General features: G+C 45.1%; 1 protein-coding gene across 3 annotated transcripts in view; it reads left to right on the top strand.

The window, feature by feature from the left end:
* The window catches only part of pcbp4 (poly(rC) binding protein 4), a 64800-nt gene that overhangs the window by 6076 nt on the left and 37151 nt on the right, over positions 1-21573 (top strand). The window contains exon 1 of one of the 3 annotated variants that reach the window (XM_046385229.1): positions 16927-16974. The exons of the other annotated variants lie outside the window; for them this stretch is intronic. The gene's annotated coding sequence lies outside the window, so the exon portion shown is untranslated. Of the gene's footprint in view, positions 1-16926; positions 16975-21573 lie in introns of those variants that run through there. 3 annotated transcript variants of the gene reach the window in all.

Genomic DNA, 21573 nt, shown 5'->3' on the forward strand with positions numbered 1-21573 from the left:
TTTTAGTAAATAATAGATTCTGTTCTCACATTTCAGACTTGTTTGTTTGGTGTCACTCACTACACTTTTGCAGTACACGTGTACTACTTGAACTTAATTGATGTAGTTTAGTAGCCTTTATTATTATTTTTGTGATAGATTTATAGTCAAAAAGATTAGGCTGAATTGGTGTTTGTTTATTGTTATTTTTATCATTACCGTGATTAACACCAGAAATTATCGGGATTAGTTTTTGAGTCCATATCGCCCATCCCTAGATCTCCATGTCGCTCGCTTCATCAAAATGCAAAATGTCAGAGTGCTGTCCTCCCCCGAGTGTGAGGGAGGGAGGGGGGAGGGAGCCTGAAGGAAGACCACCAGAGGAGAAGAGAGCCTCTTGTCCTACTGCACTTTAAGTCTCCAGAGGAAGATGGAGGGGGAGGCTGAGCAGGATGGGGGGGCGGACAGACAGACGGACAGGAGGAGACGTGTGTGTGTGTGTGTGTGTGTGTGCGCGTGTGTGTGTGTCGGAGGAAACAGCCGAGGAAGATGAGACGAGAAACGGAGAAGAGGACGGAGTGAAGTTGGTGTTAAGCCATCAGATGGTTGGAGGTGAACTCACTGCAGTGGGTGGAGGTTCTGTGTGTCACTAAAACGCTGACACACAGAAATCAGGAAGACCGAACTGACACCTGCAGAAAAAATAAAGTCATGACACAGTCATGTACTCATCTATGTACTGTTTAGGCAAGCAATGTACAGTCTGAGGTATTTGCACTTTGTGTGAGTATTTTGATTTTCTTGTATGTTGTTCTACGTTCGTCTGAGTGTAGTTACGGACAAACGAAACACGGATACGACCATCAGAGACACGTTGGATATCCGATCTGATAGTCCATCTGTCCCTGTTGAACAGCTCCACTGTTTTGTAGTGAGTCCAGGTCCCGCCAGAAGTGCGACACACACATCCTCAGGTTGCTCCTCCTCCTCATCCTCCTGATGGCTCCGCCTCACCGCGAGCCGCCTGCGGCGATGCAGACTTCATGACGCCAGCTGCTGCAGACGTTGTAGCTGGCGTGTCTGCGTCAGCTACAACGTCTGCATCAGCTGGCGTCGTTGTAGCTCAAGTCAGCGCACATTCGGGACAGATGAGGAAGTGATGTGACATTAGACTGCTGTTAGCCTCCCTGATGATCTTCAGCCTGAACACACGTGTGTGTCGCTGTGGAACAACACGTTGGAGCGTGCGCAGAAAGAGACAGCAAAATGGAGTTTGTTATCTGGCGGATGTGCAGCACTTTGAGGTCCTCCGTTCCATTTCACAGCTTTGTTCCCCATCACGGTTTACTGGATCTCACATTCTGAAGAAAGTGTGCTGAGGCGCTTTGTGAAACTGAGACTTGTGTGAAGTTTTAACTGCAACACGAAGGGCCTTTTTTCTCTCCACCGTTTGGCCCCGTGGGACAGACGGTGGAGAGAAGCAGTCTGCTTTGTTTTCTGTGAACACCTGATTGAAAACCATCCTCACACATAGACAGCCCAGTCCAGCTGGACACCTCAGCAGAGTTGCTCCTAAAAATCAGCTGCGAATACAGCAGAGTTACTCCAGATGTTTTCAAGGAAATGCACGTTGCAGAAACACTCCAAGCAGCACGAGCCATCGCGGTCCTTTGCTGAGGTGGATTTACTTCTCAGTTTAAAGAAACAACCGCGCTTTTCCACTGCACTTGTGATATTTGTGTAAACAAACACCAAATAGGACTCCAGTTTACTGGAGGTTCTGGTGGTCCCTGCTGCTTGGCCTACAAAGCCAGCTGTGCTCTACTGTCATCCGCATAATCGAGCTGAACTCGAGCATGGCTTTCTCATATCTAATGCAGGAGCAGGCAGCCCTCAGACGCTCACACAGCCAGGAGATCTGGGTCAAACAGATCAGACACAAGAGCTTTTGTTTTTCAAGCGAATACGAGTCACAGAGCCTCAGAAAACATGAATAATATCAGTGTGTTTGTTAGTGGCACCGAAACCATCATCAGACATTTCCCAACAGTTTTGTCTCACCTGCAGTCTGTTTGGGCTGGAGCTGTAACTGAGAGGAGGACGATGAAGAAACCGATGGCTTAATGAAAACACAAATCTGAATAAGTGACAGTCAGGATCCTCAGTGTTTCAGAGCTACTCAATCATAAGCTTCAGCTCTGTTATTTTTTCTCAGTATTTCTTATAAAATAAGCATGCCTGAACCTAACGTACCAACGTAAGTCTGGTCCGTTCCCGGTGGTCTGCTCCACATCTTGCTGAAACTTTAAACGTGACTGTTTGAAGAAGAAAAGATGTGAACTGTGGCTGAGGAGAAGCTGCATGTCAGAGACGGTGCTTGGCTTCTTCACAGTTAAACTGAAGAGTCTTGATTGTCTTGTTCAATCAATAAAAATAAGAATAGAGGAGAAAGATGTTCTGAACAGAGAGCAGAAAATAACCCCGTCCCCCTGTCCAATCCTGAGGACAAGACTGAGCACCGAATTGGTGGCTGATGGAGGAGAGTCGCTGCAGAATCACTCACAGCAGGTGATGTACGAGTCAGAAATACGTGCACCTGGAGTGCTGTTACCATGGAAACCAACAACAAATCTTGGCTCGCAATTGAGAAATATCGACTTTTATAAAAATAGGAAACATCTCAGAGGTGACGCATACCAAACACCAAGTGAATGCAGTTTAAAGAAAGAAGTCTGTCTGTTTTTACAGCAGCGTGCGTTCAAAGGGGAAAAACTGACGGTCCCTGAAGCTCACACGGTTTCATTATGTCAGAAAGCTTTAAAGTATTACTGATGAAGATCCATACTTTGTCAGTGGTGGAGAATAACTTACCTATCGTACCTTATTCAAGTACTGTACCTAGTTACTTTAGTATTACCATTTTCACTTTCTGCTCCGCTGCAGTGATGTCATCGATATCATCAGTCATCATGACACCATCAGGGGTGATGGTTCACACTGAGGCTGCATACAGACTGCAGACACTCACATGTCAGAGTGTGTGTGTGTGTGTGTGTGTGTGTGTGACACACACACACACACAGAGCTCCACTGTGTTCTGATGCCTTCAGTGTCACAAGGCCGAGCTTTGTCTGTACTTCTGTCTCCTGCTGCTTCCCTCCCTCAGTCTTTCCTCCTTCTGTCTGTCTCTCTTTCTTTCTCGCTCTGCACTTCTTTTGGTGACAAACTGAAAATCATTTCCAGAGGAACATCAACATTTTATTTTCCCTCTTCAGTACTTCATTCACATGTAACTTCCATCAGTTTTTGATGACTTCCTGTGAAGCTGAGTCTTAATTTGTGTTGTATCCAAAAGTATGTGGACGAACACCTTTATGCGCTCAAGATCTGAGGCTGAACTTTATATCATTAATCAAATATTCAAATGTCATGACAGATACATTTGGAAGGAATTTTAAGCTGCTGACATCATGTGTTCTGTCAACAAAATCTTAATTATCTCATCTGACAAATGTCACTAAACGTGAGTATGAATGTGTCAGAAATGACACACATGTACCTGACACGTGACTTTTGTGCAGTAGATAAATTTCCTCTGGATATAAATCAGGAAACAGAACTTCTTGGGAGAAGACAGAAATTAGTTTGTCCTGCTTTTACATGAGAGAGAGATCAACTTAATGTTCCTGTCTGACCCTGAGTGATCTGTCACTTTACCTCCATCCATTTCTGACTGCAGTTTCAGACCACGAAGAGTCACTGCTGAGTCACTGGTGACATGTTGAGATTGCTGATTGTTCACTTGACCCCCGGTGGTATCGCTACTCGCCGAGTCGTCAAGGAAGATGGAAGGAGGTGTGGCTGGAGGGAGCTGGCACTCAGACAGGATGTGCTTCATCTCTCCCTCTCTGTTTAATCTGCTAATGCACAGAGGTGATGAAGGGAGAGGAAGGATGTTTTGCTAATGAGACATGCGGCCTCTTGGAGGAAGCAGAGGATGATGGGTGGGTGGACAGATGAGAGACCTCGTGGCTGAGAGGGTTAATGGATTGATGGAGCTGGCTCGGCCCTTCATTTGGAAAGACTCTGTGGCTCGCCGGCTTTAATGATGTGACGTGCAGCATTTTAACATCAATAAATCATTAGCACGCACATCTGGAGACATTAGTGGGATTGCTCTGAATAAACAAGGCCGCAAACTCGTGTGCATTTGAAGACTGTACGTCTTTGTGATTTGTCTTTGATCGTCAAACAAACAGTGCAGTCGTCCTGCTTTGGGCGTGCTGTGGGAATCCTCTCGAAGGTTTTTGTTTGCCCTGTGATCCACGTCGTGCGAACCCTCGGTGCTGTTTCAGTGCAGGTCAGGTCTCCCTGTGGGGCTCGGCTTTACTTTAGCTCCCGTATCAACGAGACCAGCCTCAGCAGTCAGAAATGAATGCGTCTCAGTTTGGCTGCTCTTTGTGTTTTTAATTCAGAATGAATGTATTGAACGGGGCAGCAGCATGAGCTGAAAACAGAAAAGAACGGTCATCTTGTGAAGGTGATGCGGCACTGAACATCTCTCCTCAGGGTGACAGAGTGTAGAAACACAGGATGCTGCTGGGTAGATGATAGATTATAGATTATAGATGATCAAACACAAATTCAACCTCAGATTAGTTGACGAGTCTCAAAGGGAGACTTTAATCTGTCTCCAAGAGCCTTTTTAAATGCTGCTGAAATGCGGGCACTTTGCACATTTTCACCAGAACTTGACAGCAACTCACTAAATGACACATAACATCTGTTGAAAACAGCGACAACACTCCAACTGACATGAAATCTGGAGGAAACGTCTGATTGTCACAGCTGTATTTTCACTGATACGATGAGAAGTAATAATCAATCTGCGACATCAACATGTAAATGAAACGTGTGCATTAGTAAGATGGTAAGACTACACATTGCAGACGTTGCTTTTCAGAGTTCTCACTCTCAGCTCTGCAGTGTGACACTCTTCAGGTCAGGAAATAAAATTAAGAAGCCAAATACTCGAGTTGTGAAGCAGTTTGTTTTGGGCTGAAACGGTCTGAACTCATTGGTGGAAAAGCTTTGTAGCAGTGCAGTGTGGACTGAGCTTCAGGTAGGAACAACGACAGCAGAGTCTTCACTCCAAACAGAGACTGGAAGGCTGTCGGACATTAAGCATCATATTTGATCCAACATTCAATACCGATGGATTAATTACTGCAGGTTGAAGTGTTTGTGCATCCAGTGCACAATGTCGAACTTTGGTTTGAAGGTTTTTGAATAAAATGTGAGCTGTATAAAAATGAAAGCTCAGCACTGCAGAGGAAGCAGCATTCTGATGCCTTTTCAGACAAAGAACAATGCAGATACAGTAACAAGAAGGCTTGTGTGGAAGGATGGGCGGACTGGAAGGAGGATGGAGGGATGAACGGGGCCAGGGCAGGCTGAGGAATGTGGCTGCAGGGGGGGATGGACGGACAGCTGATGGATGGACGGAGACAGAATTACAGTCGGTCATAAAGAGCTGACGGACAGCCTGACGGACAGCCTGACCGCAGCCTGCACTTCCTGGAACCGATCAATACTAAGAGGCCTCCAGCTGGACTGTGGCTGTGACGTCATGTCAGACTGGGAGGCCTGGAGCTTCTGTTCGCTCGTCCCGTCATCCTCGTGTTTCTGTCTTTCTTTCTGTCCTTCCTGTCTTCTCTCCGCGTCTCCATAAACTCTTGTAGTTCTATTATTAGATCTGAGAGAACATTCATGTTGGGAAGCTGCAATATGCTGACCTACTTTTAACACATCCTGGTAAACTTGAGAACACACACACACACATACAGACGCACGCACACACACACACACACAGAAACACACACACATACAGACGCACGCACACACACACACACAGAAACACACACACATACAGACGCACGCACACACACACACACACACAGAAACACACACACACATACAGACACACACTCACAGACACACCCGTCTGTCTCCCTGTCTCTCTCTCTGTCTGCCTCTCTCTCCACCTCTCTCTGTCTCTCTCTCTCTGTTTTTGTCTCTTTGTCTTTCTCTATCTGTCTCTCTCTGTCTTTCTCTGTCTCTCTCTCTCTGTCTCTCCCTGTCTGTCTCTGTCTCTCTGTCTGTGTGTCTCTCCCTGTCTGTCTCTGTCTCTCTCTCTGTCTGTCTCTGTCTCTCTGTCTGTCTCCGTCTCTCTCTGTCTCTGTCTGTCTGTCTCTGTCTCTCTGTCTGTGTGTCTCTCTCTGTCTGTCTCTGTCTCTCTGTCTGTCTCCGTCTCTCTCTCTGTCTGTCTGTCTCCGTCTCTCTCTCTGTCTGTCTGTCTCCCTGTCTCTGTCTCTGTCTGTCTGTCTCCGTCTCTCTCTCTGTCTGTCTGTCTCCCTGTCTCTGTCTCTGTCTCCCTGTTCTCTTGTTCTCAGAGCTCAGATGAAGAAGCTGTGATGAGCCACAGTGACGATGAAGCTGCTCTGCGTCTTCATCAGTCTCGTGTTTTTGTTTGGGGCTCATTTTTGTGTTTCATTTCTCTTCCTGTCTTCCTCCCTCTCCTGCTCCTCCTCCTCCTCCTCCTTATGCTCCCATCTGAGCCTCTGAAATATTTAACAAGGCCTGAGTTATTTTGGGAGCGGCTGCCTCCTGCTGTAGCTGAGAATCACAGCCTGACGGCTCCGGACCGGAGCTCCGATGTGGTGCACACAGTTCAACCAAAAGTTTCAGGTCCAAAGGCGAACGGGTCTTCATGAAGCACACCGCAGGGGGGCTGCAAAGGACAGACAGTTTGTGTCTCTGGTTTGGAATGAGACACTATGGGTTCAACTGGCCTCTCAGTCCACTTCCTGAACTTATGTAGTCTTTACAGTCTAAAGAGCGAGTGGGCCAAGATACGATAACAGACTCTGCATCGGTACTTCTAACTGGGTCTCCTGCAGCTTTAAAAACCATTAAGTCCACCAGCGTGATGAAAACAAAGGCCATACATAGCAGCAAAATAAATGTCAGTGGAAAATAATTGAACATCCATCCATCCTTCCATTTTCAGCCAATCCCAGCTGACTATGGGTGAGAGGCGGGTTCACCCTGGACTGGTCGCCAGTCAATCACAGGGCTGACACACAAAGACAGACACTCACACCTCAGGGCAGCAAAGAGCAGCCAGTTAACCTGAAGTCCGTGTTTTTGGGACTGGAAGGGCACAGGGAGAACATCTCAGACCGGGACTCAAACCTGGAACCCCCTCTGGCTGTGAGGCGACAGTGCTAACACCACACCGCTGTACCCCCTGATTAATTTAACGTGGAGGGTATGGCACATGGGGTGCTGACTGTGTCCAGTCTCACACACACACACAAGAATAGCCTTAATTCACAGACTCTGTGTACTTTAATCACCTTTAGTCACATTACGTTGTCTCTCACTTTGTTACATTACAGTCATTAAGCTGACACAAGCAGCACCTTTAAAAGTCCCACCAATCAGAACGGAGTGAGGCCAGGCTAATCACATGAGACCTCCCAGCACTGAATGCATACAACACTGGCCAGACGGGGTAATGGCTGGCCTTCCCAGGCCCCCCTTGTGGACAGCTCTCTCTGTTCACAGTGAGATGTCTTTTCAGGAGTCACCTTCTTCTGGTTCAGCTTTCATTCAATAAATAAAAATGAACTGATGCCTAATCAACACTTATGCAAGTACACTCATCCATATGTCAGTGAATATCAGACTCGGCCAACACGTCAGATTGTCAGATCAGTCGTGGACGATCTGTCCTGCAGTGCGTCCTGATTCTGATGTATAAGAAACGCTTCAGTCAGGCTGATTTTGAGAACTGAGCAGCTTTTTCTTCCACATGTCAGTTAGCTAAAAGTTTAAACACTGACAGAATATCTCAGCGCCAGAATGAATCAGCAGCAGCTACAGATAATACCTGTCACCTCGTACCTACACTCAGCAAAAACAATAAAACGTGTTTTTCTGTGAGAAATATGATCTAATCCTGAGAGGAAACGTAGAGCAGGATTACAACTGATGAGTCACTGCGCTGACTGGGAATGACTCATCAGTTCTGCTGAAGCCACATTATGTCAGAAAAATGAAACCAGCGACTGGAGGCTCAGGTTGAAAGTTGTAAGCGTAGTAGATCTGCAGCCTCGGTGTTACTAAATGAAATGTAGACGCAAGACAAATTATGGGACGTGGGGACGAGTAAGAGGCGCTGAACACGATGTGTTGATGCGGGGAGAAGGCGGAGCTTTCTGTGTTCACGCTGTTGATTCATCAAAACAGATTTGACCGGCATCAGTCCTCTGAGAGGTTCCATTACTGCTTGCCGGTGATGACGAGGATTGTGAAAGTAAATGAGATCAGAAAACAGATCTGACCTCAGCGTGTTTGTTTGATCTGCAGATTCCTCATGTGAACAGATGAGACCACGTCCGAGTCTGCGTTAATGTTTCAATGTGTGAGCTGAGACGTGTGATGTTTGCATTTATTGTTGTTGTAGAAATGAGGAGAAGCAGGTAGATTTGATGCTGTGAGCTGATTTCTGTTTGCTTCTCTTTGTACTCAGCTGGGACAAACTCAACGACGGCTGCTCAACCGATTCCTCATCCCTCTATGGCCCTCGAGGTCGAAGCCCCTCTGTTTTTCCCAAAAAGGTGGTTTCAGCTTAATGGTCTTTGTGTAATAGAACTCCAGTCTGTTCTGCAGAAGAAGAATAAACATCCATCCATCCATCCATCCATCCATCCATCCATTTTCTATACCGCTTATCCGTCAGGGTCGCGGGGGAGCTGGAGCCTATCCCAGCTGACTACGGCGAGAGGCGGGGTTCACCCTGGACTGGTCGCCAGTCAATCGCAGGGCCAACACACAAAGACAAACAACCACACACACACACACACACTCACACCTAGGGGGCAATGTAGAGCAGCCAATTAACCTAATGTGCATGTTTTTGGTATTGTGGGAGGAAACCGGAGAACCCGGAGAAAACCCACGCAGGCACAGGGAGAACATGCAAACTCCACATAGAAGGGCCCAGACCGGGATTCAAACCTGGAACCCTCTGGCTAACCACAGCACCACCGTGCCGCCCAGAAGAATAAACAAAGAGACAAAATTAAAGAGCAGGTTTCATAAGCTGCTCTCTCTCTCTCTTCAGCTGTCTTTTCTCCTGTTTGTCTTTCTCTGACCTCGTTTTTCCTTCTTCAACTTTCTCAGTCTTTCTTTTCTCCTGGGATTTTTCTGCAGACCAGTCAAGCTTGATGCAGATGTTTCAGTAATTCATACGTATTCCTCCCACTCTGACTGTGGTTCTCTCTGCGTCAGCGACCGAGCAGCAAACTGCAGCAAAGGGCAAAGTCTGTAACACACAAACACGTCTGTTACCAGCCCACAAAAGAAGCTTTTGTGAGAGTCCAGCAACATCAAGTCAGTCGTGTTCAGAGTAATTTACCCCTCGGCTGATTTCATTCTCAACTTGTACAACTCTACAAAACAATGAAGCCTTGCTGCTTTAAAACGGTACACACAGTGAGATGTAAAGGGTTTGAGAAACTCTAAAAACAGATATTTTTAGCCGAGTGTGTGTTCAGCTGTCAGAGCACGTCTGCTAACTGCTGCCTCACTTTGTATTTCTGTTTCTTCTTGGTCCAGAGCACGTTTCATTTAAAAACCGTACATCAGCTCAGCCTTCAAACGACAAACAGAACATTAAGACTCTTTGTTCTTCCAGTCATACAAACAGAATGAGTCGGCTGGACCGGAGCTGTGCTGATCTGTGACGGACACAAACCTCCCACGTCAGTGATTTGAGTGTTTGTTTGGGACAGTGAGGCGTCTCTGGGATGACAGCAGTTCATGTGTCTGGTGCTGAGGAGTCCTGTTGGTCCCGACTGTCGGTAAACCTTCAGCCTTCCACACACTCGACTTGCTTGTCAGACAAACAGATGAGGTGACCCTCACTCTGTTACCCACCAGCTGACTTTCCTGCGAGCTGATTGGCTGTTTGTCTCATCTATTTGAGATATTTTACTGTGGACAAACGTGTAGAAGATCAAGTTCAGATACTGTGTGTGTGTGTGTGTGAGAGAGAGAGAGAGAGAGTGTGTGTGCAGCAGACATCGATACCCTGAACTGAGAGCACCTTCCTGTTAAAAGGTATTGATCCGACCATCCTCCTCTCCTCTCTCCTCCCTCCTCTCCCCTCCTCTCCTCCCTCTCCTTGCTCCTTCCTCCTCCCTTCCTCTCTTCTCCTCCCATCTCTCCCCTCCCCTCCTCCCTCCTCCCTCCTCCCTCTCTCTCTGGGGTGGTCTCAGGTTCTTTAAATCGTTACTGTATGGAGACAGGAGGATGGAGGGAGATGAAGATCATGTGACCCACAAATGGCGATGGAGTGATGGAGGGAGGTCATATTACCGGACTGAGAGCAAAGAAGAGCCTGAGGGATAAAAACAGAGAGGAGGGAGGAGACAGGATGGATTTAGATTAAAAAAAAGATAAAGAAAGAGGAGAGAAAAAATGAGCTGGAGAGGGTCATAAGAAAGAGGAGAGAGTCTGACGGGATGTGAGGGGGGATGTGGTGCTGATGGGAGTAATTTAACACTCAGGGTCAGGACAGACACCGCAGTCGTCCTTCAGCCGGACTTCGAGGTCAAACACACGACTGATGATCCTTCACTTTAACTGCTCCGACTGAACCTTTAAACTCATATCAAAAGATGAGTCCACGCTGACATGAACACGTGTGAGCCTAATGTCTCAGCGGAGGGTGGAGCGGTTGGTGGTTGGCTGTGGTCTGACTCTGAGACCGCTTCAACCAGCTAACAGATTCCCTCATTTTGGACACACCAGGGGTCTTTCCTGACCCTACCCAAGAGTCTTCACTGTCCAAACCTAACCAGAGCTTAAGCACAATTTGAGATTGAAAATGAAAATATGAAAAAAACCCTCAAAGTTTGAATATAATCTCTACTTTGCAGAACCGCACGGTGTCAGCATGCTGTGATCATTCCTTCACTTCAAACTGATCAAATCTGCTCCTCGTTCTGTCTGCTTGATGCAGTTACACAACTCACATGAGTATTTTTTCTTTCTCTTTGTATTATTATTTTTCCAGTGCAGCTCAACATAGAAACTCGATGCTAGAAACCAAATTTAAAAAGCTTCAAAAAGATTCATTCCTCCTCTCCTCCACTGGAAAAAGGAAGCACCTAATGATTAGTTATTACTGATTTATTTTACAGATCAAAATGACACAAAAATGTAGCAGAGACCCCCGGTGACTCTTTTAAATGTCTCCTTTTCTGTCTGTCAGACAAAAATATGAAAGGTTTAACTTGAGTTCCTGAAACCTGAAAGTCCTCACGTCTGAGAGGCTGTGCATCATTTTAGCTGAGGACAACAGGAAAAGAAGGAAACAATACAGCAGGCAACACGTGCCACTGACACACACACACACACACACACATTAGTGTGTTGATTCGTTATTTGATGCTATGAAAAGGGGCTGAAACTGAAAAGAGAAAATGTAGAGAAAAGCAGCTGAGACTCACTGATCTGAAAGAGACGCTGGTGAAACTGGTGACATGGAGAATCTCTCTCAGGATCTTGTTCACCTGCCTCGAGCGAGAGTGAGCCTCATTTCACTTTACCAGAATAGACAACAAGCTGAGGGAGGATAAACAGAGCGATCCTGTGATCCCGACAGGCTGACCGTCATGTGCTTCGAGAGGAAAACCACCACAATCTTCTCTGATCTCTGAAGATGTGAGAACTCGCTGAGACCTGAAAGACATAAAGAGAGGACAGAGAAGTGGAGACATTACAGAGGACAAAACCACAGCTACAGACACAGACAGACTGAAGGGAGGAGTGTTGACGCTGCTTCCATATGAAGACGAGATGTGTCCCAGGAGTCCCAGTGATTTCTGTCACGCTCATCAGATCCTACACTCATACAGAAGAAAGATAACATACAGAGCATCCGGAAAGTATTCACACCGCTTCGCTTTTTCCACATTTTCTTATGTTACAGTCTCATTCCAAAATGGGTTAAATTAAATTTCTCCCTCAAAATTCTACACAAAATACCTCATAATGACAAAGTGAAACACGATTGCTTGAATTTGTACAAAGTGGAAAAATATAAACTGTTTGTAGCCACATGTTAGCAGCTCCACCTTTGCTCATCTTCTTGCAATTCTTCGAACACGTCTTTGTTCTCCATGAAGTGAATGAAAGGCTCCCAAAGTGAATCCGAGATCTCCTTTTTAGCTTTAACAGACTCTGCAGGACACACTGGTTATTTTAAACTTATCTTTTCTGAGCTGACAAACATTAGTTGGACAGACTCCTTTCAGAGGGCCACTTGGACTTGAAATAACACATTTTCAAACTGACCTTTGTTTCTTGGCTACATGCCGTCTGTCTCCCCCATACAGTCACCATCAGACACCTTCAGGTTTGCTCTGCTTCAGGAGCTCCTGACAGCATAAAGTGAACTTCTCCCACTGAGTCTTAGATGGTCGGCTGCTTTGTAAAACTATTCTGTCCGGCAGTTAAGTTGGAACAGTTTCAGTTTCCTTCCTTTTCCCTTGCTGAGTTTGTCTCACATGGAAAATGTCTCTTGATGTTATGTTTGTTGAATGCTGCGATCGTCTCTCACCCAATCAAAGTCCTTTTCGGCCTGTCAAACTGCTTGTGCACCTACACTGTGCAACACAACTTTGAGAGTCAGCTTTTCTCTTTTCTGAAACATTCATGTTTACTCGTCTCTGTCTTCACAACCACTAACGTACATAACTTGCCCCCTTAATCCAAACTAAATCATGTCATGGTGTGGTTTGCTGGACAAGATCATCAAGAAGTCCAGCTCGGACTAACATAACATAACATATTATTATTTATGCAGAGCTTTGTAGTTGAGTTCTAGATAGGTGGATGCTATTTTATGTTTATTTTTATATTTCTTGTATTTTATATTCTTATTGTCTCAAACATTTCTGACCCTGTAACTCTTATTCCAGTGTCGTTCTTGTACCCTGCTGTTGTAACGCAGCATTTTCCCATTTGTGGGACAAATAAAGGTTTTCTTGTCCTCTTAAATGTAGACAGACTCGTTGAAATCTTTCACCTTCAGATTCAACAGCTTAATGCAGCCATTTACTAGAACAGCTGGCTGATGATGCTGTGAGCAGTGAGACCAAACCAGAGCTGAACAGGCTGAGGATTCGTTACTATAATCAGCTCTTTCTCATTTGATAAATTCATATTGTTGATTGTTTCGATGGTTTATTTTGGTATTTGATTCAATGAATGAATTTCACTTCACAGAGTGAATCAGATGCAACTAATTGATGTTTCATCCAATCAGATACTATCAGATACACCTATCAGATCCTTCATTAGGCTGCTCTAAAAATTCAAAACCTTTCTGATGCTATTATGATGTGAGTGCTGTTCATTACTTTGGGAATCAGCTGCAATCACTTAATCTAGATACACATGAGAACAAAGCTAAAAACATGAGATAAGATGGCCAACTGACTGAGGGATACACTGGAGTGAATGAAAAGAGAAGAGAAACTGTGGTTCATCATTACTGACTGAAGCTTACCTTTTACTTAGCGGAGAAGGAGGATGGAATCAGAATCAGAAGCCTTTATTGTCATTGTACAAGGAATACAACGAAATTGTAAGATTTGGAGAAGGTGGAGGAGAGAAGGAGGTTGGAGAAGATGATCTGCTGTTTCCTTCTGTTGGATAAAACCTGCTGCTGACCCCAGAACAACATCATTAACTGTGATGAGAAACAAACAAACAGAAAATGACCAGGACAATAATGTGTTATTAGTGAAGCAGTCAGGCAGTAATTCTGGTGCTTTCATTGTGATGGCGAGTGAGACGTCACTCGGGATAATGTCAGGCTGCCAGAAGAAACGACAGCGTGGAATTAAAGCGTGAGCACGAAGACTCAGACACAAAGTCAACTGGGTGAATCACCAGTGAACGCAGACAGAACCAGTGAGTCCCTGATGTGCTGCTGGAGGCTGCCTGTGTTGGCAGAGATGGAATCAGAGGACATAAACCGAATGCTGAATGTGAGTAGGACCAGACAAGTTCTGTCACAGTGGAACCTTCTCAGGCTGGAGAACATTCCCCTTTGGAACCTGGTTTGGGTTCCCGCCTGCTTGTTGTCTCATTGAAAAAGCAGGTTGTTGAAATGTGATTAAATTACTTCATAGTTGATGAATGAAACATCCAAATTCCCAGTGGCCTCAGTCACTGTGTGGTTCTGTTTAACAAGGTGCTTGGTTCTTCCCAGGCTTCCACTGTGGGGGGGTTTTGATGGCAGTAAAATGTCAGAATCGGGGATAAATAAAGGAATTCTGATTCTGATTCCTGTTGGTGAGCTGCGAGGCTTCATCAGCCTGCTCGGCTAAACGCTGAGAGCTCGTCGAGTGTGGGCCCTCGGTTAGCTCACACCTGATTATTCCTCTCATTATGCAGCAGCTGTGTGTTAATCTGTTTGCTGGAGCCCAGTGTGTTTTCTTAGTCAGCTGTTATTGGTGTCAGCAGCACAAATTTTTGTTTAAGCTGATTACTGAGATTGTTGGTTTTTCCTGCTTCATTACCTCTGACATGGGAATAGAGTTTTTATGACTTTATAAGGAGGAAGTCAAACGATGGCTGTTTTGCAGCCTTTAGTATTCTGTTGACCTTGGATATGAAATAATGACCCAGTTTCTTTGATGAATGCTCTGTTTGGTCTGAGATAAATTTAATTATATATGTATATATATATATGTATATATATGTATATATGCTTATTTATAATGCAAATGACTGCTATTTGTTTCAAACTATGAAGAGTGGTGGATTCTTTCATTTTGCATATTACCAGATGCCATCTTTGTCTAAAATTCAACAACATGGTAAAACATGGGCCGTCCACATGAAGGAAAATGTGTCTGGTTTTATTTTTCCCCGTTTGAGGCTGTTTTCCAGCCAGGCTGTCACTAAGAAACAACAGCAGGATGAGAAGGACATATCCACTGTTTCCTGGTACTCCCATTATTCACATTAACCAGTGCAAAGTGCACGGCCTGAAGGTGATCAAAGATCTACTCAGTCAGGTCATCTCTGGTCTCATGTACGACCACAAAAACAGCAACATCAGACAAGTAGCTGAAAAGTCACAGAAACATCATGTAAAACAAATGTACTATATTTATTTCACAACTTTAATGGTGTTTTCAGTGATTTTCAGGTAAAAATGTGCTGACTGCAGCTCCTCAAATGTGAAGGTTTGCTGCTTCTGATGTGAATCATCTGCGTGAGTTTGTAGCAAAGTTGAGGTCGGGACTGGTGGTTGGACTGAACACACAGTGTGAAGGTGTCACTTTGGCCTCTGGGTAAACCTGCAGCTCAACATGACAGGAAGAGGAATAGACGTAACCTGGGCGCTATGATTTCAGCCTCACACCCTGCACGCTGGGAGCCCACAACCCAAAGGCTGAGGGCCAGAAACGCAGCAGCATAATGAAGCACAGCAGAAGACACCAGCACGCACTTCTAGTGTTTCATCAGTGGCGACTGAGAGCTGACACACAGATGTTACAAGCCTCACAGCTGATGCGACCTGTGACAGATGTGATGTCCTGTTTCGTGCAGGTGAAGTAGAGACAGGAGAGATTAGCTGTGTCTGTTCAGCATCCGTCTTTATTAGACAATATTATTTCTCTCTCTTAGTTTCTCTTTTTCTCCTACAAAATGAAATCCATTTACAGAAACTATTTCAAAATCATCTGTAGTTCACAACTCATAACCAGAACCATCGCACTGTTTGCACTACGTGTACATGTATTTATATCTTGTTGTTTCCTTTTTTAAATACTTTATTATTATTTTTTATTATTATTATTTTCTATTTTTTATTTTTTGTATTTTGTGTGGTGCACAGGAGAGAGAAAAATTCAGAGTCAAATTCCTTGTATGGTCACACGAAATTGGCAAATAAAGCTGATTCTGATTCTGATAACAATTACATAACCTTTCCCATTCCTCTCTGAGGACTCAGTCGAGTCTTTTCCAGTCGGGTCAAGTCAAGTCGTGTCCAGTCGCGTTCAGTCGTGTCCAGTTGTTTAGTTGTTTGTGCTTGTTTGTTTGATCATATGTGATGAAGTTGATCTGATCAGCTCTCCCTGGTTCTTAGTGGTTTTGACAATAGTCCTTTAGTCCTTTCCTGTCCTCAGTGTTTCAGGGAGAACATGAAGTCTCAGCAGTTACAGTAACCAGACGTCATTACAGAGAAGTGAACACTGAGCTGCTTCGTTAGACTCTGTCCAGTCTCCTGCATGTGTGTGTGTGTGTGTGTGTGGTTAGGGTCAGGATCCTGACAGTGTGTGTTGGTCAAAGAGACAGACTGAGAGCCTGCAGTCCCATAAGACCTCATTATAGCTCTGAAGGAGACACACACGAACACACTTCAACTCAGACATCTGGAAAACACACACACACATACACACATAGATGGAGAAAAGTCCCAGGATTCCAGTATACTTTGTTAGTCTGTTATCGTCTTTTGGGCTCATGTCTCCGTCCCTGCACTTGTCCCAGTGTCTTCTCATCTTGAACACCTCGACTGCAGTTGCTTCGGGCTTTCTGCGGTCTGTGTTTATTAGCAGTTGTAACATGGAGGAAAACAAAAGGAATGTTGGACACTGAAGTTGTGATTGTGTGATTCAAATGTCGGGCATCATTTCAATTTCAGTTCATCCTAAGATCAGTTCAGACGGTGTGTTGATTAATGCAGAGCTTTAAAAACCTTTAAATCTATTTTGTTCCTCTCCATCTCAAATCGACTTTAAATTGCTCTTATATGATGACCACACTGAGTTTCTGTCAGATTCGGATGTGACGGATTGTCCCAGTGATGTCCCCACATCCACACACTTGAACAGCTCGGTGAGTAAAATGTTATTGTCCCACTCTGCCGCTTGTCCAGTTTTACTGTGATCATCTATTCTATACCCAGGATGAAAAGAGAACAACACACTATTAAATGTATGGCGCATGTGATTCAGGGTCCAGTTATGCCTGAGAGACCACGCTCAGGTCTTAAAGCCAGGGAACCCTGAAACAGGCAGCTCTGCCTGTCAGTCACGTGTGAGGGCCAGGCACAGCAGCATGCGTGTTGTCATCATCTAATCGCAGTATTTCTTCATCAACATTTCATTTCTGTTTGAAACAACAGAGGCTGATCCAGGTGAAATAATTCAACACAGTCCAGTTGAATAATGAGCTCCTGTGGAGGTGAAAGCTCACCTGTAGCCACAACTCTTCAGTAGCTTCAAACAAAGATAAGATTTCCTTGATTGTCCCACAATGGGGAAATTCACCAGCAAGTGTAAAACATGCTCCTGACTGAAAAGTAAACTGGCTCAAGGGCAGCAAGACATGTTTGATGACACAACTCGGCTCCCCGGTCAACAAAGAAGCCACAAGGATGACAGTATGCTTTCTGTCATCTCCGCTGCACGCCATCCATTTTCATGGCAGACCACAAACACAAGTTCATATTTTTCTCTGGAGCAAAAAGACGACTTTCTCAGACAGACTTCAATTGAGTGACCTTCACTTCAGCTGCCATTCAACAGGCTCAGAACAAAGCCTGTCATATGAAACATGTAGATCTCAGAAATAGAGAGGACCTGAAGCAAAGGTCAGACTGTAGCTACACGTCTGTTTTCACCGTGAGAAATGAAGCAGTTTCAACAGATTTTTTGAATTTGTCTGTTTACCTCTCTCTACTTTCATCTTTTTCAGTCTTTTAGCTGCTTTCCGAAGCACCTGTCCCCCCTGTCTCTCCCTTCGCCACTCTTTTTATTCATCTCCCTCTCTCCCATCTCTCTGCTGAGCTGCCAATTAGTGTGTGAAATGCAGAAGCTCACACACAGCCTTGCGTGTCTTCAAATAAAGTAGAAATCAAATGGATTTGGGTCATCTGTGCACTGTGCACTCAGCCACAGAAACTCTTGTGTTTTTCATCCTGCATGACTTTATTTTATTGGATAAACATTGCATATTGAGGTATTCGATGAACTGACCTGACTGAATCGCAGCTTCTTCAGGTTATTTATATGTATTTTATACTATATATAATCAATTCAAGACAGAGAGACAGTGGGGGGTACATAGACTGAGGTGCATAACAACAGAGTACTGGAACTATAAAAAACAGTATTAGCAATAATGATGATAATAATAATAATGCAGAAATATAACAGGTGGTAAAACCAGTCGTCGGTGTCCAGCAGGACCACAGCAGGAGGTCCAGACACGATCCATGGGAACCTGAGAGACCAGAAAGCACAAAGACTCCGGGGAAGAAGTCAAGTTAGTTGTGGGAGTTACGGTGAAAGAAACACCAGAGCAGATTTAACTTCTGTACACTTGGAGCTAAAGGGCGTATTGGGGACATCCGGGATGGGATTAGCTTTTCAAAGGGCAGAGCAGTGTGAGATTTCTCAGCATTTGATAAGCCTTGCATTTTTAAGCTGCTGTTTTCCCGACTGCTGCATTAAACAGATAGCTGACATTTTGAGTCTGAGGCCTCATCTGGAGCGTCGGTGAGGAGGTCTGGGGTCTGCAGGTCTGGGGGTACAGTCTGAGCTAATTTCCTGCCCACATCACCACTTTATGACCACTACGACCTGACGGTGACAGTGTATACAGGGGCCTCGTGTGAGCCACAAATGAGTTCTACGTCCCTATAAAGTGTGTGTGTGTGTGCCAAACTCCAACACAGACAGACAGCAGAGGACAGACTAAGCCTGACCTGCAGAGACTCTCAGTATGGATTTTATTATATGTCTGTGGTGAACAACCTTCTGAGATTTACACATCAGACTGAATATCTGCACACATTTGATGTTCATTTTGGACACATGGCACTAACATTGATTCAGGAAATGGTAAATGTTTAATTAACATACTTTTTAGTCTTTGGGCTTGGGAAAAGTTATCAAGTCAACAGGCCAATGCCCATGTGAAATGACTGCACGTCCACATCTTTGTGATTTAGTCAAGTCTGCTCTAAGATCATCAGTCATTCATAATGAGAATCAGAATTCCTTTATTTATCCCTGAGGAGAAATTCTTTTGTCGTACAGGCATTGCACTTGCAATTTTACCGACCAAGAATAAGAAAATGAAAAATATAAAATAAGATAAAAACTGAAATAAAGTATAAAATATAAAATGTCAAATATTTACATGTCTGTACATGCGGCTGAGGCGTGCCGGACTGGGGAGCTCAGTCCTGACATCCTTCTACAGATGTGTGGTGGAGAGCGTCCTGTGCTCCTGCATCACTGTGTGGCACAGCAGCTGCTCTGCAGCAGAGAAGAAGGCTCTGCAGAGGGTGGAGAAAGCTGCACAGAAGACTGTGGGACGCAGCCTGTCCACCACCACAGACATTTACACCTCCAGGTGCAGGAAAAGTGTCAAAAATGGGATCGGCGTCGCTGACACAGAAAAATACTGAACCCCGATGCAGAGTCAAAAGTCTTTATTAAAGAAAACAAAACCTAACTAAACAAGCTCACACTTACTGTGACTCGGAAACTATGACTAACTGTGGGACAAAAACTCCTGGCCTGGCCCGGCATGATAAGGCAAAAAGCTCCTGGCATGACACAAAAGACATACAACACTCAGACAAAGGTGACTGGGAAGACAAGGACTAAATAGACATGATAACGAGACACAGGTGTCACACATCAGGAGGGAGAAAGCAATCAGGAAAACTAAAAGCAAAGCTACATGAGAACAGGGCACACAGGGGAAGTGACGCTTTCAAAATAAAACAGGACATGACAAAAGCCTTGAACATAATACATGGAAGCACAAGACACACATGGAAGTGTGATTCTGAATGTCTGATTGACTTGTCGGCACTGAGACAAAGTCTTTAAAGATGTCTCCAAGAGTCGATGTCCCCCCACCCCTGTGCTAATGAAGCACACATCCAGAGAGCTAGCACTGTGTTTGTGCTCACTATGAAGTCTGTATTAGCTTGACTCTGTGCACGAAGCTACAGCCCAGTTTATCAACACTCAGTCTCCAAATCAGTTCACATTGACGCTTCTGTCCAACTAGAAGTCGTTTTGATTCTCCAGATCTTCAGTGTAAATTGTGTCCTTTGGATGTCTCATCAAGTCATAGCTATGTCACTTTGGACGTTGACTACATGTCCTTTGGATGGTTCATGCTTAGCAGAATGAATGTGCTGATGTGGCAGAGAGATGCAGCTCCTCGTGCCATCTCTGCACTGTCTGTGCATGTAGGCTTTACTGGCTATCAGCTGGCCTCTGAAAGCCTCCAGACTGTATGATATCAGGCTGAAGATGGCCTGACACAAAATGCTGGTCATCAGTTCTCCTGATGACATTTCCTGTTCGATGTCATTACACATTTTGACAGTTTAAGCGCAACAGCAATCGTCATCGATTGCAGCAATCGAGTTTAATGACATAACGGGTTGTTTGGACAAAGATGAAGGTGTGTTCTGATCTGATGCCAGTGGGATGAAAATCATACACCTGCAGTAGTCTGTCCTTCTCCAAAAGCTCAGGCTGGTTCATAAAGCAGCTGGTTCATGCTGGACTTCTGGTTGAGTGGTGGCGTGAGTGTGTAGTGTGTACGATCGGTTTGTTGCTCCTGTGTGTTTCTGTGTGAGTGAACAGGCTAACATTAGCCTGTTGTTAGCAGCTTGACACACCACCATCTGTTCCACCTGATTTCATGATTCCTTCTGGCCGTCGTGGAGCACAATGTGGGCTAGCAAGATCTGTATCTGGTCTGCATAAGCCTGGATTCTTCGCTGAGCTCCTCCGCCTTCACTGTCACCTGTTTGAGCTTCCGCCGGCAATGCTTCACCTCCACCGAACATCATTCTACATCCATGGGGAGACTCACCGGAATTTCCATTTCAACAACTCAAAAGCAATAAAATCTTTCTGGCCCACCTCTCGTCATCCTCCCAGAAACGCCAACCAGGTTCTTGATCGCACCGCGTTAGCCAGCCTTGCTAGATTGGCTAACACTACCGTCAAACATTACAACACCACCGTCAGCTTCGCTCACTCACGAGCAAGGGACATCTTATCCAGGATCTCCTCACTGACTGTAAGTTAGACTTTCTCTGTCTGACCAAAACCTGGCAACAACCCAACGACTTCTCATCTTAATGGCTCTACTCCACCTGGGTTTGTTTACATCTGTCAACCCTTTGGCTCAGGTCGTGGAGGTCGCTGGAAAGCCCAGCCTGTTCATACCTGCCGCGTCATCACCAAAACCCCTTCATTTCACCACGTTACCCCTGTACTACAGCATCTCCACTGGCTCCCAGTCAAATTCAGGATTCACTTCTGCACACCTTCAAGGCCATCCATAACCTTATCTGTCGAATCTCCTCCGTATTGTCACCCTCTCCCGCTCCCTCAGACCCTCCTCCTCTATCCACCTCTCTGCGCCCTTGGCCCGCCTCAGTACCAGTAACTC

Source organism: Scatophagus argus, chromosome 3 (genome assembly GCF_020382885.2).
Source record: "Scatophagus argus isolate fScaArg1 chromosome 3, fScaArg1.pri, whole genome shotgun sequence".
NCBI classification, from domain to species: Eukaryota; Metazoa; Chordata; class Actinopteri; family Scatophagidae; genus Scatophagus; species Scatophagus argus.